Here is a 15,652-nt window from a genome sequence, read left to right on the forward strand (position 1 = left end):
AAATAAACATTAAAAAATTTTAAAAAAAGAAATGGGGATGAAGGGGAGACTAATAGCGAAAAAGCAAGCATTCTCTTCATAAACAAAATCTATATCATCATCTATCCTAATATGTGTCAAAGATCCCATGTAATGAATTATACAGTTTCTAATTTGTACTGCATTATCTCTACTTTGCAAAGAAAGCCACTGAGGCTCAGAGAATTAAGAAACTTGCTCCAGATCACACATGTTAAGGAACCATCCTCCTGTTTCTGCTCCTAAACTGGCTTTGAGCAGGGCACTATTTTTCTACAAAAGTGATCTTAGAAATTAGAGTCAATGATCATCCATGACTATTGACTGCAGCTCTGATACTGGTTTTGATACTCACTTTGTAGGATAAGCCTCACTATTTGGAGGTTGTACCCTGTCCAGGAACATGAGTCATCACCTACCCATCCACTCCTCCACACTCTACTGCTTTCCTTTATGAATTAAGTCCTAAGAATTCCTGTCTCATTACTCCCCACGGCGGCCATCTCTGACTTGTTTTTTCATCCACCTGGTTAATTGCCTTCATAGATTCTTCTATTAGGCTCAGCAAATAGCTTCACATCATCATAGAGGAGCGAGAAATTGTTTGGATGGTGGAATGGTTTACAGATTCGGTGCTTTCCGGTTTATACCACCCCAGGACCCAGTAACTGAGGGAGGACATGGCTATGAGTACAGAGGAAATTTCTCATAAAACATTGTTTCCCTGGGTCCTTTGCCTGACGTACCCGGTTAATGGAAGGAGCAGCATACCGATGGTGGCAGTGACAGTGGCGGTTGTGCCTGTGATGGCAGTGGTTAAAACAGTGGTGGTGGAAAGATTTTGCTCACCATGTTGGCACCTCATCCAGCAAATATTGGTATGAATATAGGATTTCGTTCTACTCTGACAATTTGAACTTATTTTGTCAATGTTTCATAATTTATCTCCATTTCTCTCAAGTGGGATAGGTCTTTACATATATTGTTGTATTTTTGTCCTTTAAAATTTAAAACATCTGGGGCACATGGGTGGTTCAGTTGGGTAAGCATCCAACTCTTGATCTTGACTCAGGTCAGGATCTTGCAATTTGTGAGATTGAGCCCATTTGGGCTCTGCGCTGACAGCATGGAGCCTGGTTGAAATTCTCTCTCTCTCTGCCCCTCCCACACTCAATCTCTGTCTCTGTCTCTCAAAATAAATAAATAAACATTTTTTAAAAATAAAATAAAATTTAAAACATCTACCATTTGCTTAAAGCAAATGCTTTTAACTCAAGACCCAGGGATAAAAGGAAACCATGTTATATGGATTCAGATAACCCCTCAATTCTTCAAAATCTAGATGTGCCACCCATGCTAACCAAATTGTAAGCTCACAAATGGTTTAGCAGTTTCTTACAGAGAATGACTAGTATGCCTGCAATGTTAAAGAACTAAAAAATTTAAAAGAAAAGATGTAATTTTACAAGATACTTTACATCGACAAATTACTTCTAGTTGTGTTTGTAGATCACAAGGCTGCCTTGCCTGGGAGCAGAGGGTGTTTCTAGTGCGCTCAATCTCAGGACTTAGGGGAGGCAGGCCACAGAAGGGGGTAGGACTATGGCACACAGAAAAGCCTTCCTGTGGCCTCAAGAAGCACAGAAAGGACTGAGGGAAGCCTGGGCAGGGTGCAGAGCAGTTTCCTGGGCTCTTTTATGGCTTTGTCTGTTCTTGCAGCCAATGACCTCATGAGGCACTCTGCAGCCTCCTTCCTGTATCTGTAAAATGGAGGAATGCAGCGCCAGGACCTCTGCTCCGCTTTTCTCCCCCAGGGGGCCGGAGACTGCCTAAGCTATGCACTGTAAACCTCACAGATCCTTTGCTCTAGGTGTGGTTAAAAGAACAAAATTATTATAATTACTGGGCGTAACTTTAGTCACTAGGCATCACATCTTCCCCTAAATGAGTGTCCCAGGTCTGCATGTCTGTTACCAAGAAAAGAACGTGACTGTGGGTATACGGAGAAGTTCTGCTGAAATGCTGGCGTTTACGCTGTTTTCCCGAGCCTGTCTTAATAATCACCTGCAAAGCTACAATTTTGGCAGTATGAGCTGGCGGCCTAACCCAACGTCACTGTGTCTTGGATTATCGAGGTGTCTCCCCACATGCCCGAGCCTGCCACACTCTTTCCCCACTTTCCACCATGCTTCACCAGCATAACCCTCTTTCTGCCTCCAGTGTCTTCATGCGCACCGTCCAATACAGCAGCCAGGAGCCAGAGTGGCCCCTGAACAGGCACTACAATGCCAGTCTGAAGTAAGTGTAAAATGCACACCGGATTGCGAAGACCTAGCGTGAGAAAAAGAATGTAAAATATCCCCTTAACAACCTTTAATACTGCTTGCAGGTTGAAATGAGAATATTTTGGACATACTGAGTTGAATAAAATATATAACTAAAGTTAATTTTACCGGCTTTTTAAAAAATTCATTTTGAACATGGCTACTGGGAAGTTCAAAATTACAAACGTGGCTTGCATTTGTAGCTCACATTATGTTTCTGTTCTTTAGTGGTCTAAATAGTTTCCAGGCATTTGCATTAATGTGCTCTATTCAAGAAAAAACATGTCGTTACACAATATCATCTACGAATGTTTAATATTTTTATATAAATATCAACTAGTTTCAAATGAATTATCAACTAAATTTTGTATTTTTAACTTTTTAAAAGAATGTATTTATGTATCCAAAACAAAGCCCATTGTCATGGAAACTCAAATCTATTAAATCATAGGACAGACATTGGGACAACCTGTAATAATGCAGAGGTAAGTGATAAAGGCAGTGATACCGATCCTTTTTTATGTCATGGGTCCATATTGTTCACTGAACCAGTATTTATGATTTATCTACTACATCAAGACTATGCCCGGCTCTAGAAATAGACCTGATAAATCTGATGAAAGTACTAGATCCTCTCTGCAGAAAAAAAGCATATATGAAAACACTAATGTGCTTGCATTCCATTTCAGGCTCTTGTGAATCTTCTGAAGCCTATCATGGATCCTAAGTTAATAATTTCTTTTCTTTTTATTTTAAGTTTTTTAATGTTTTTTTCTTTTTATTTTTGAGAGAGAGAGTGAGCAGGGGAGGGTCAGAGAGAGAGAGGGAGACACAGAATCTAAAGCAGGCTCCAAGCTCTGAGCTAGCTGTCAGCACAGAGCCCGTCGCAGGGCTCAAACCCACGAACCGTGAGATCATGACCTGAGCTGAAGTCAGAGGCTAACCGACTGAGCCACCCAGGCGACCCTAAGTTAACAATTTTTATATTTAAAAAGAAGAGCACCTTAGGGCCAGATAGATATGGGTTCAAATGCTGGCTCCACCAGTTTCTGGGGTGATCTGGGGCTGTATTTATCTTCTCTAAGTCCCATTTTTTTCATCTATAAGTTACGGAAATTTGGACAAATCGTGGGGTATTATTAGGAGTAGCTATGAAAGATATAAAAGCCTTTCTTGCACATTCCTTTCTAAGCATCTTAGTAGGTATAACAAATCATAACTATTATTTCTCATCTTGTGTTATATGAGGAAGTTGCTTAGAAGGCTAAGTTGGAAAATGGATTCTTTAGTTTGTCTTCTTTTCTATGTCAAGTTCTTTTATTTTTTTATTTATTTAAAAAATTTTTTAATGTTTTTATTTATTTTTGAGAGACAGCGTGAACCGGGGAAGGTCATGGAAAGAGGGAGACACAGAATCCGAAGACAAGCTCCAGGCTCCGAGGTAGCTGTCAGCACAGAGCCTGATGCGTGGCTTGAACTCATGAATCGTGAGACCATGACCTGAGCCAAAGTTGGATGCTCAACTGACTGAGTCACCCAGGCGCCCCTCTATGTCAAGTTCTTAAATCATATAGTAGCCCCAGAGGTTAGTTGCTGGAAAAAAAAAATAAGAGTTTGATTCTCCAACAAAGCCATGACCTTTTAAATAAGATGTCCAAAAATGGAGTGGGTGTCATCTGGGTATTATGATCTATGGAACTGAGAACACATCTGCCCACACCTTGAGAGACGCTCTGCGGTGTGTGCATATAGTTTTCTGTGGTTTGAAAACAAATTTGTGTCTGCAAATCTTACACATGGGTTTCTGTTTGGGGGAGTTATTTTTGTTTTTCATTTCTTTAGAAAACCGTCCTGGTATGTGTATACTTCTTATGAGCACTCTGAAGGCAACCTCCAGCAGGCACAAGCAAACGTTGGAATGAACGTACCCTTAAATGAGTAAGAACTTGAGCTGAGAAGCCAAACGCCATGCTATTTCTGCATTGCTTATCCTTCCAATGCCACACTCTGGAATGGTCCATCCTCCAAATCACTAAGTTAAAGTTAGAGTGATTCACCACCTACCACCAGCAGGTGAGGGTAAGCCAGCCTTGTCATAATTTTATAGACTCCTCTTTCCACTCATGAAAACAAATTATGTATGGTATTTATGTACATCTGGGTTGCTGGGCATTTTCCAAATGGCTCTTGGAGAACATTAAACAGGAAATTGATGCCACAGGGCAAATATTCATTCTTCCCATCCTCTCTCACAAAAACAAGTACAGATTTGCTGTGGCTAGACTGACTTCCTGCAGTGTGCTGTAGCTTACTCAATTTTATACTAGAAGGAAAAAAAGTGCATTCTCTGTTTCAATTTAGGGCATGCTGAAGATGGCTAAAATACATAAACAAAAAACTTCCCTCATAAGAGCACTGAAGTATAGAGATCAGTGCTTTATGAAATCACAAATTTAAAGATTGTTCTTCATACCTATTGGTGAAAGTAAATTCATATCACACTAGACACATTATATTTAGTTGAAACATCATGTTCTCCAGTTCTCAAATGGAAAAACCTTTAAGCCTATGGCCACTGCGGCTTTTCATATAAGGATGGCTGTAAGGATGCAGGTCTGAAACTGACTCCATGAAACAATAGAAGGGCACACATTGCCCAAGGCAAAAGGGACCACCCTTGTAACATTCTAAGGGCAGGCCTAAAGATGGAGGCTAAGACTAGTCACGCCCTACCTGAGGGTCCTGGGCCCACTCTGTGATTGGTCAGTACTCTAAATGTTGTGATTGGGTCCCGCCAAAAGTAACAAATACTCTAGGCAATGTGAATGGTTAAACCTGCTGTCAATAATATTGTATAATAATGATTGGATCACTGTATTTCCTGTAACTCCCCCTTCCCAAACTCATAAAAGGCCCTACCCGGCCTTTGTCCAGGGCTCGCTCCACGTGGATCCAGTGTGTTGTTGAAGTCTGTGAGCCCGAGTTTAGGCTGGCCAGGCCTAAATTCGTAATAAAGCCCTTTGCTTTTGCATGCGTGCTTCGGCCTCCCTGGCGGTCTCTGGTTTTGGGGGGTGATATTAAAATCTGGGTACAACAATGGCCTCTTTTTCTAACCTGTTATAGTGGTCTTTGGTTAGTGCCCTTCTCAGCATCTGTTTTTCTCTTTTTGCTTTCTTATCAGCCCAGAAACTATTTTGGGATCCATGGGACTCTGGAAGAACTTAATCTACTTCCAGTCCTAGGAATAGAGGATGTGACTTAAGTTAAACTATCAATGCATTATCTCTCCTAGACACAGAGATTTGTTCAAAGGCATGTGACCTAAGCTTATCCAATCAAAGTGAATCTTGAGCTTTTGCTGGGAAAACATTATTCACTTTTTCCTGATGGGCAAGACCACTGAAGCAGTTGGCAATCACCTTAGGGTCATAATGGGGACTAACCGAATTTTCTTAAAAAAGGAAATACCACAGAAGGCAGAATAGAGAAGCTAAAACAAACAAACAAACAAACAAACAAACAAACTAGGTTATCACTTTACTGCTGGATCAAGCTTTGCCTAAAGACGAACTCTGGACCATTTAGTAAGATAAACCACTAAATTCCCTATATTGCTTAAACTAGCTTGATTCTAGTGTTTTGTAATTTGGACCAAAGCTTCCTAACTGTCATACCTATCTGTTAGAAAGCCTTTATAGAAGAAATGTAAGCAGACAAGGAGATAATCTAATGGGCTACTTTTAAGGTCAGTTTCATAACTAATTATAGAAAGGCAAGATCAATAAGGAATAAGGAAGTTGGGGCACCTGGGTGGCTCAGTCGGGTAAGCGTCCGGCCTTGGCTCAGGTCATGATCTCATGGTTCATAGATTCGAGCCCCACGTCAGGCTCTGTGCTGACAGCTCAGAACCTGGAGCCTGCTTCTGATTCTGTGTCTCCTTCTCTCTCTGACCCTCCCCTGCTCACACTGTTTCTCTCTATCTCTCAAAAAAAAATAAATAAAAGACATTAAAAAAAGGAATAAGGAAGTGATAGCTATTGAGAAGAGCATGAGAAAAAAAATGTCTCTAATGATAAGTAACTACCACAGCAGTGTGGGGTTGTAGAAAAGTCAATCCATGTACTTCCTTCTGGCCCAGACAGAGTGGAGGGTAGGGGTAGGGACCTAGCAGCAGGAAGGGTCTACCCTCAGCCAAAGTCATTCTTATTTACTTCCCTTTCTTCAGCTCTCAGATTGAACTACTTAGCAACATATGCAGTCTGCAATTATCAGAGTCACTTGACCTCCATCCTCTCTGTTGATCTTCGCCACTCCCCTCTGAAGGATACATACTTTATTATGTCCCATTTTATAGATGGAAAAACTGTGGCCCAGAAACCCCAAGTTATATATATGAGAAACAAGCAATAGAGAACAGACTCAGCTCAGATCTTCCTATTCCAAAGTCTACATATAATATTTGTCTTATAACATATACCCTTGAAGATTCTTTTTGTGTTATATTTGCTAGTTGGGGTCATCTAGAGTGAAGCCTGGAGATCTCTGATATCTGGCTTCATCCCAATTGTTTCCTTCACCAAGAATAGCCAGAGTTTATTTTGTTGACAGTCATCATAATTTCTTTTAGCAGTGACCCAGGCTCTGAAAGTATCCTTTCTACCTCCCTAGACTACCAACACTACCATTTCCTCAGTCCCTGGAGGCAACAAACTACAAGGAGGGGTTTTTCTGAATGAATGCACACTAAGATGTGAAATGCTGATAACTTTAGGTGTTAATCCTATCTTTGAACATAAGCACTTTATAAGAGAGACTGACTTCCACTGAAGAAGTTCATCTCCCACTATGAATTTCAGGCAGTGTGGCAAACTGGAGGCAAAAATACTTTGGGTTGGGACCCTTCCTAGTTACCTTGCTACATAAACCCCTTCTTCCTTCACCTACTCCGAGAGCTTTAGATACACCTTGATCCTGGTACAGAACTCTCCTTCACCAGCCTCATGTGGATTCACTCACTCCCAAGTAATTCCATACAACTCAACACTTCACTCAGCAAACATGCTGAATGCTTACTGTATGATGGCCCTACGCAGTGCCCAGGCATTTCAACCCAGACTCTATGTTATTTAAGGCTCTTTTAAATGGCCAGGCATAAGAGATGGAAATTATTAGAAAGACCGTGGGAACATGGAGTTACTAGAAGCAGCTTTTAGCTGGCCAGGTCTTACTGAGAAGGAGAACACTGCACAGCATGCCACAAGAGCTTCTGATGCCCTCAGGATACAAGGAGAGCTCTCGTCATCATCAGGTCAACTGGTCATTGCCTCAGGCTTGTTTATTTATTCTTGCTCTAGTGAGTCCACTGTTATTGTGACTCACCTACTATAGACCTTCATTCATTTTCCTCCCTTTCTGACTAACTTTTCCTCCACTTCATAGCTTCTAGTACCTCATTGTTTCTGCTTCTAAGGATCTAAGAGGATATATTTGGGTCTGTTGGGAAGTGTCTAGTCCTAAGTATCTATTTTGGGTTCAATTCTCAAACTAGGTACCCCATGAGTTCCCTGTGGACCAGGCACCAACCAACCCTTGGCAGGTCCTTCGGACTCTGAAGCATCTACATGGGAAATTTCCTCCTCTGTTCATTTTAGCAATGATCCTTTCCCCCAAAAAAACAAAAACGAAAAGTGAGACTAGACTAGCCAGAGCAGAATGACAGGTCACTACATATTTAGTGGTAATTTGCAAGAACAGAACAGAATATTAGAAGGCTAGGGTACTAAGCCCTGAGAGCAACATGAGAAAAATAAGGTAGCAAAGTTGACTAGGCTACAAAAAAAACATGATCTTATTTAATCAAGACCTAAAAGGAGTGTAATACGTTCCAAATTCACTTTAAGGACAAGATAATGGGAAATCACTAGGAGCGTTCACAGAAACATGGAATACAAGAGCTAAAGAGTGCATGCATGGCAAGCCATTTGTCCAGCCCTCTCATTTTATAACTGAGGAAAGCCCATGAAAGTTAATTGGCCAATTAATTAATTCACAAAATTAGTGGTGAAGCCCTGACTCCTGAATCATGACCAATAAACCATCAGTCTATATTTCTGAGCTAGTAATGTGTTTTTCTTCTTAAAGACAGAGTAGATCACATTTAATGCTCAAAGGACTTTACTGATTGTCCTGGGGGATGTGGACAAGGGCAAATAACAAAGTTGGGATGCAGTAGATTAAGGTATTCACACAAGATAAAGTCTGGGTTTTCTATAGGGGTGTAGGATATAATGAGATGTAACATTATACAGGAAAAAAAAGTAAGAGATTGGAATCTGAGATTCAAGTGTTATTCCTGCCACCAACCAGCTGTGTGTGTATGAACTATCAACTCTCTGAGTCTCAGGCTCTTTATCTGTCTAAGGAAAAATCAGTTCAGAGGACCACTCAGATCCCAGGTACTCCTGATTCCTCTGGTTCTGATCATTCTAAGAAAGAAAGCATCTACTTTTGGGGGTTAAGCTCAGAGGACCAGGAGTACCAAACCAACTGTCAATCAACTAAATTAAGAATTTGATAGATTGTTCTCAACATTATCTAAAGGCAAGTGGACTAAGGAAAAGATGTGGCCTTTCACAGAATCTTGGCTTAGATTTGTTGCCATCTCTGAAGGTACCCAGAAAGGCATTTAAAATCATAACATTTCACATAGGAAAAAAAAAGTATCTCCATAGCACACCGTATATGGAGAGATATTTAAACATGTAAGCACTTTTTCTTTCTAGTGAGCTGAAAATGGAAGAGATATGACAAGTATCCAGTACACAGAGTGGCATTTTAATACATTCTCTTAGTAATAAATTTTGATGGATGAACTAAAAATGGACCATGTAGAGAGAAGGGTCTCCCAGTTAGAAGTCTTACTGTGAGAAAGCTAATGAATCTTTAGGCCACTCGCAGGGTCACTGAAGATGGTTAAACCCTAAACAACTCTTAAGAGGTGCCAATCACATCAAGTCTATATGGGTCATGCCCTGGGATTCGTACATTGCCTAGACTCCAAAACGGTCCACCATGGCCCTGACCATGGGAGTACTAGCAATATCCTTCAGAATCCCATGGTGTTAAATGATACTTCAGCAGCTGCCTGTGATACTAGCTCTTCTCATGATATTTCAGAACAAGCAACTATTCAAAAGAACAAGCATATGGCAAGCATGTGGAAATTATTTCAATTGGACAAAGAAAACATTTTCATTTACTAACCAACTTTCAATCACCAGAACGTTCAGTTACAGTGAACATTCAGTAGCAAGAAACAGCCTGGATTTGAGTCTCAGCTTTGGCATCTACTACTAGCTGTGTAAGCTTGGAGAATGCTACTTAATCTCTCTGTGTATCAGCTTCCTCAAATATAAAATGGGGATAATAATAGTACATATATCATAAGGTTTTTATAAGAATTGAACTAAATGGTTTCATATTTAAAGAATTTCATATTTAACTGGATGTCAGTTAAGCGTCTGACTTCAGGTCAGGTCATTATCTCATGGTTCAGGAGTTTGAGCCCTGTGTCGGGCTCTGTGCTGACAGCTCAGATCTGGAATACACTTTGGGTTCTGTGTCTCCCTCTCTCTCTGCTCCTCTCCTACTTTTGTGCTCATGCTCTCTCTCTCTCTCTCAAAAATAAATTTTTTAAAACATAAAAAAAAAAAAAGAATTTAGAACAGTGCCTGGCACATGGTAAGCACTATGTATGGATTTTTAAATAAATAAGTAAAAAGTATAAGTACATATTGATTATCATTTATGACTATTCTAGCATATTCTAATTGTTGGACAGACTGTTGTAGTAGCCATAGTACATTTTCAATTATACACACAACTAAAACATTACTAAGACAATAATTAAAACTGAAAGAAAAATAGCATATTGACAATTGTTTAAAACCCTCCTTCTCCAAAATAGATTAGACATGAAATATATAAGTTAGAGCACTGCATTCTTAACATAAGGTAGTATTTTGGATTTTACAACAAGTGTGTAAGTTCAGCATTTGGGGCATAAATTAGACTGTCAGACAAGATGAAAGAGACCATCCAGATGAACACTTTCTTATAGGTTTCATTTCTTCTTTTTAAGTTGTAAATATGAAGTGTTTTCATAAGCTTACTGCAGCCCATCTCATTATAAGAATATATGAACTCAAAGAAGTTAATTTTCTCTACTAATTTGGATTTATTACACAAATAGCATAACAACAATAATAGAAGGAAGGAAATACCATTAACACTTACACCTTAACACATTGTTTACATTTTTCTTTGCCTCTTCTATACCGAGTCCATTTGCCTGTCTTTATTTATTTTTTGTTTTGCATGGTGGTTGGGGAAAAAGAATTAAAATGCTCTACAAGCCTCAGTCATCTGCCCTCTTCCCTCATCACAGCACACACTCCCTCTGGGAGAAGCTTTTACCCATTCAGTAAATATTTATTGAATACCTCCCACACGCCAAGCACTGCTCCAGGTGCCAGGAATATAATGGTGAACAAGAGACAAGACCTCAGTTCTCAAAGAACTTATTTCTAATCAGAAATAAATATGTACACCAATACATGAACAAAATCATTCCAGACATTTTAGGATCAGAGAAGTCTCCTCTGGGGACATTTGAGCTGATAGAAGAATAATGAGGTGGTAAGAGCCATGAAATGAGCTGAAGGCATCAGACGTAGCACATGCAAAAGCCCTGCCACAGGGAAGAGCTTTGCACATTTGAGGAAGCTAACGGGCGGATGGGAATGAGATGAGCCAGCAGGGACCTAAGAGGTAGGTGAGAGTCAGCCTTGTGGGGCCTTGCAGGCCATGGTGAGAAGTTGGATTTTATTTTATGTGTAACAGGAAGACTTTGGAGGATTTTAAGCAGAGGCAGGCCATGTTCTGACGTAACCCTTAGGTTCTCTTGTGGCTTAGTAAAGAGTGAATTATGGTGAGACAAGAAGAGAAGGATAGAGACGCATTAGGAGGCTATTGCAGTAGTGGAAACAAGCGAGGATGGTGACACAGGTTGGGAAGATGGAGTAAAGTAGATGGATTCAAAACACATTCTGGAAGAAGCACCTACAAACTTGCTGATGGATTAGATGCAGGGGATGAGGGAAACAGGACCCTAGGATGACTGGGATCCTTATTTTGGGGGTTAAGCAGTTGGGTGTATGATGGAGGTATTTACTTAGCCTGGGATAGGATCATAGTTAGGAGTTCGTTTTTATGTACATCTAGTATACAATATCTATTCGGAGTTTAACTGGAAATATCAGTTATGCAATTGGATCCATGAGTCTGAAGCTCAGGTCACTTATATATCAGCACATAGTAACATTTAAAGCCATAGAGCCAGAAAAGAAGTAAGGAGAGAGAATTGAAAACCAGGCCCAGTGACACTCCCAACTTTCAGATGTGAAGAAAGGTGAAAAGCCAACTATAAAAACTAAAAATCAGGACAGTGTAATGTTTCTGAGGCCCAGAGCATAAATTGATTCAAAAAAGAAGAGAGATCTGGTCTATGTTGAATACCATTCACAGGTCAAGTAAAATGATAATGAAGAAAAATCCATGGGGTTTGGTAATATGGACAGTTTCAGCAATTTTGGCAAGATCCTTGCAGTGGAGTCCTAGAGACTGAAGCCAGAATGGAGTGGGTCAAGACTGAATGGATTCAATGCAATTCCAGTAAAAATCCAAATAGATTATTTCTCAAAAATTGACAAACCAATTTTAAAAAGCATATACAAAAGCAAAGGGCCCAAAATGGCTAAATTACTCTTCAAGACCAAAGAAGTTTTTTCATACCAGGACATGTTAAAATTCAAAAGTAGTTATGGAACATTGATATGTGGCCATGCATAGCCATAGATGGCAGATTATTCTATAAATGGAATAATTGACCATCCATATGGAAAGAGTAAAATTCAATCCTTATGTCATACCATTATGAAACATGAATTTATAGATAGATTGAGAATGTAATATAAATGGCACAATTTAAAAACTTTTAGGAGAAAATTTTGTGACCTCAGAGTAGAGAAGAATTTCTTAAATCAGATACATAAAGTTTTACCCATTAAAGAAAAGTCTGATGAATTTGACCAAATTAAAATTAAGAACATGTGTTTCTCAAAAGACACTATTAAGAAAATGAAAACTCATATCACAAACTAAGATAGGAAGGGATGTTTGCAAGAACTACAACTAACAAAGGGCTCAAATCCAGAATATCTACAGATCTCTTACCAATCAATATCAGAAGACAAGCAACATGATAGAAAAGGCAAAAGATATACAAAGGAATTTTACAGAAGAGAAATCCCCATCGGCAAATAGACACAAGAAAAAAATGGTTTTTTTAAAATTAATTTAATTAATTTATTTTTATGTGTTGTTTTTTTTTTTCTTTTAATTTTTGAGAGACAGAGAGAGACAGCGTGAGCAGGGGAGGGTCAGAGAGAGAGGGAAATATAGAATCTGAAGCAGGCTCCAGGCTCTGAGCTAGCTGTCAGCACAGAGCCCGACATAGGGCTCGAACCCACGAACCCACGAACCGTGAGGTCATGACCTGAGCCGAAGCCAGCCACTTAACTGACTGAGCCACCTAGGCGCCCCGACACAGGAAAAAATGTTTGACCTTCTTCATACTTAAGAAAATGGAAATCAAGATGATAATGGGATAACATTTTGTATTCACTAGACTGACAAAATTAAGAAATCACAAAATACTGGGTGTGGAAAGAATGTAGTCAACAGAAACGTCTAAAAATACTGCTGAGAATTCAAATTGGTATAACTGACTTGGAAAACTCAGCATTATCTTGGAAAACTGAAAAATCATATAGCCTATAGTCCTACAGTTCCACCCAGATATAAACCCTAATGAGAAGAATGCCATGTTCATGGCCTCACTGACCCCAAGAGTAAGAACAAGAAAGGACACAAATATCCATTGACCAGAAAATGGATTAACAAATTACAGAATATTCTCACAATTCACTACATTTAAGTGTTAACAAATTACAGAATATTCTCACAATTCACTACATTTAAGTGTAAGTGAATGCACTGCAGCTACATAAAATAATATGGAAAACTCAAATTCCACACATAAAGTCTACCATTTTGTAAAGCTCATAAACAAGAAAACCGTTCATTATATTGTTTGGGGATATACTATCCCAGACCCATCTTAAGCTACCATCATGGCCCCAGGCTAATACCAGGCTTCTCCGCAGAGCAGTTTGAACAGGCTGGAGTTGGGGAATTGAGGAATAGATTTTTTGTTCTGGGGCTTAGAGTTAAATGTCTCAGGAAGTTCACACACACCCCGCCCCGCCCTGTGCAGATCTGACCCAGACTCAGCGGGTGAGGAATGAACACAGCAAGAACGCGGCAATCTGCCGTAGCGGTTGGTTCCTCTGCTCTGCTGGTGAAGGCTTTTCCTTTGTCCTGTGGAACAGAAACTTGCCCTATATCCTGTCCCGTGCATTCCTACTCTATGCCTCCTTAGAATAAATTCTGGTTTCTTGGCTCTTGATAAAGCTTTTGGAGTTTTGAGTCAGTCTTTTTCCGTTTCAAAAAGCCATACTTTTGCAAATCAAAAGGCTTGTCCTCATGCTATTTTGTTTCCTTAGGGACTTAAAATAACTATTTTGAAATTCAAAAATGTAGGCAATGACCCATTTGTTCTGTGCTATATCAAGTACTCTCCCTTTCCCTAAGACAAAAAGCTTCAGATTCAAGGTTATTCTTAATGACTATGAGGGTTAAAAAAAAAAAAAAACACAACAAACCTTAATGACGGAAAGGGAAAAATGTAGCAAGAGATATTTAAAAAATATTATCCTGCTTTGCTCTTTAGCATGGGATTCCCTGCCCTTTAGACCACATAGCCTTTTTCAATCATTCCAGTTGCACTGCTCACTACTTTCCCAATGCACTTTGCATTCCAACGACAATGGCTATCAGTACTTATAATTCCAAGAGCACCAAGCCCTTTGATGGCATCATGCCTTGGCACATATGGTTTCTTTCTGCTTGCAGTGCCCTCCACGTAAGCTGGCTTCCTCAGTTGATAAGATCCCAACCCTAAAACCGGAGACTAAGCTAATTTCTGTCAGCAACAAATCTACCTTTCTCTTCCCTGTTGGAGTTGAAACTACACAAACCACCTTTTGCTTTTGTCAGCCTAATTTCTTTTGGTTTCAACAATAGGGGGTGCTAACGAGAACCAGAAGGCTTGAGGAAGTTGAATAGACCAGTTCTTTCCTATTTGCTTGCTTTTCCTGTGCTGTCACCCAGCAAGGACCCTTTGTCCTGACAACATAGTTATTTTCTGTCTCCAGTTTCCTCTGACACCGCCAGAACCAGCTTCACCCCACCTTCCTTAGTCCCACCTTCCTTAGAAACACCGGCGCCAGCTGCCCAGTGTCCCCTCCCCTGAGGCCCAGGTCCCCTTCTCTGTGTCGTCCATCGCTAAGCTTCTGATAACCCCAGTGTCTTCTTTGTTTGCTCACATCTAGGAGGTGGTTGTTGCTTCCTGAAGTTACTATCACCACGAAACCTCAGTGTTCCCTTTTTGTATTTTCAGTTCTCTCTAAAACCTGGTTACCTAATTCCCTATATTAAATGTTCTCTATTGACATTCTTAATGTGTTGTTTTGTTTCGTTTTCCTGACTGATTTGTCCTCAGTTAAGTGATGAGTAGCAAAATATGCCACCCCAAAATACATGACACAAAGATTATTTTGAGCTAAAGGCAACTGAGAAGAATCAGATAGGGAAAAAAGTCTCCACCCTCCCCTATTTGCCTAAAAGCAAGATACACATTTGTTAGGGTGTCCTCCCTGCCCCCTTCTAATGGGAAGGACAGAAGTTAACCACCCAGAGGAGTCTACGTCACCAACTTTTCTACCTATTCTTTGTCATCTGTTAGTTCCTCATATATTTACCTTCCCACAATTTACCAGCCAGAAACTCAGTCCCTTTCCTTTGTCTTGTCACTTTCTTAAAAGGTTATTGGGCCTTGGATAAACAAAATATGGTATGGTTATTACAGTGGAATATTATTTCACCACAAAAAGGACTGAAGTACTGATAAATGCTATAACATGGATGGACTGAAAACATCATGCTAAGTGAAAGAAGCCAGACAAAATGACCACATATTGTATGATCCCATTTATATGAAATGTTCAGAATAGGCAAATTCCTAGAAAGCAGATTAATGATTGCCAGTGGGGAGGGGGCAGTGGAACGGA

The sequence above is a fragment of the Suricata suricatta genome, chromosome 5 (genome assembly GCF_006229205.1).
Source record: "Suricata suricatta isolate VVHF042 chromosome 5, meerkat_22Aug2017_6uvM2_HiC, whole genome shotgun sequence".
Classification (NCBI taxonomy): domain Eukaryota; kingdom Metazoa; phylum Chordata; class Mammalia; order Carnivora; family Herpestidae; genus Suricata; species Suricata suricatta.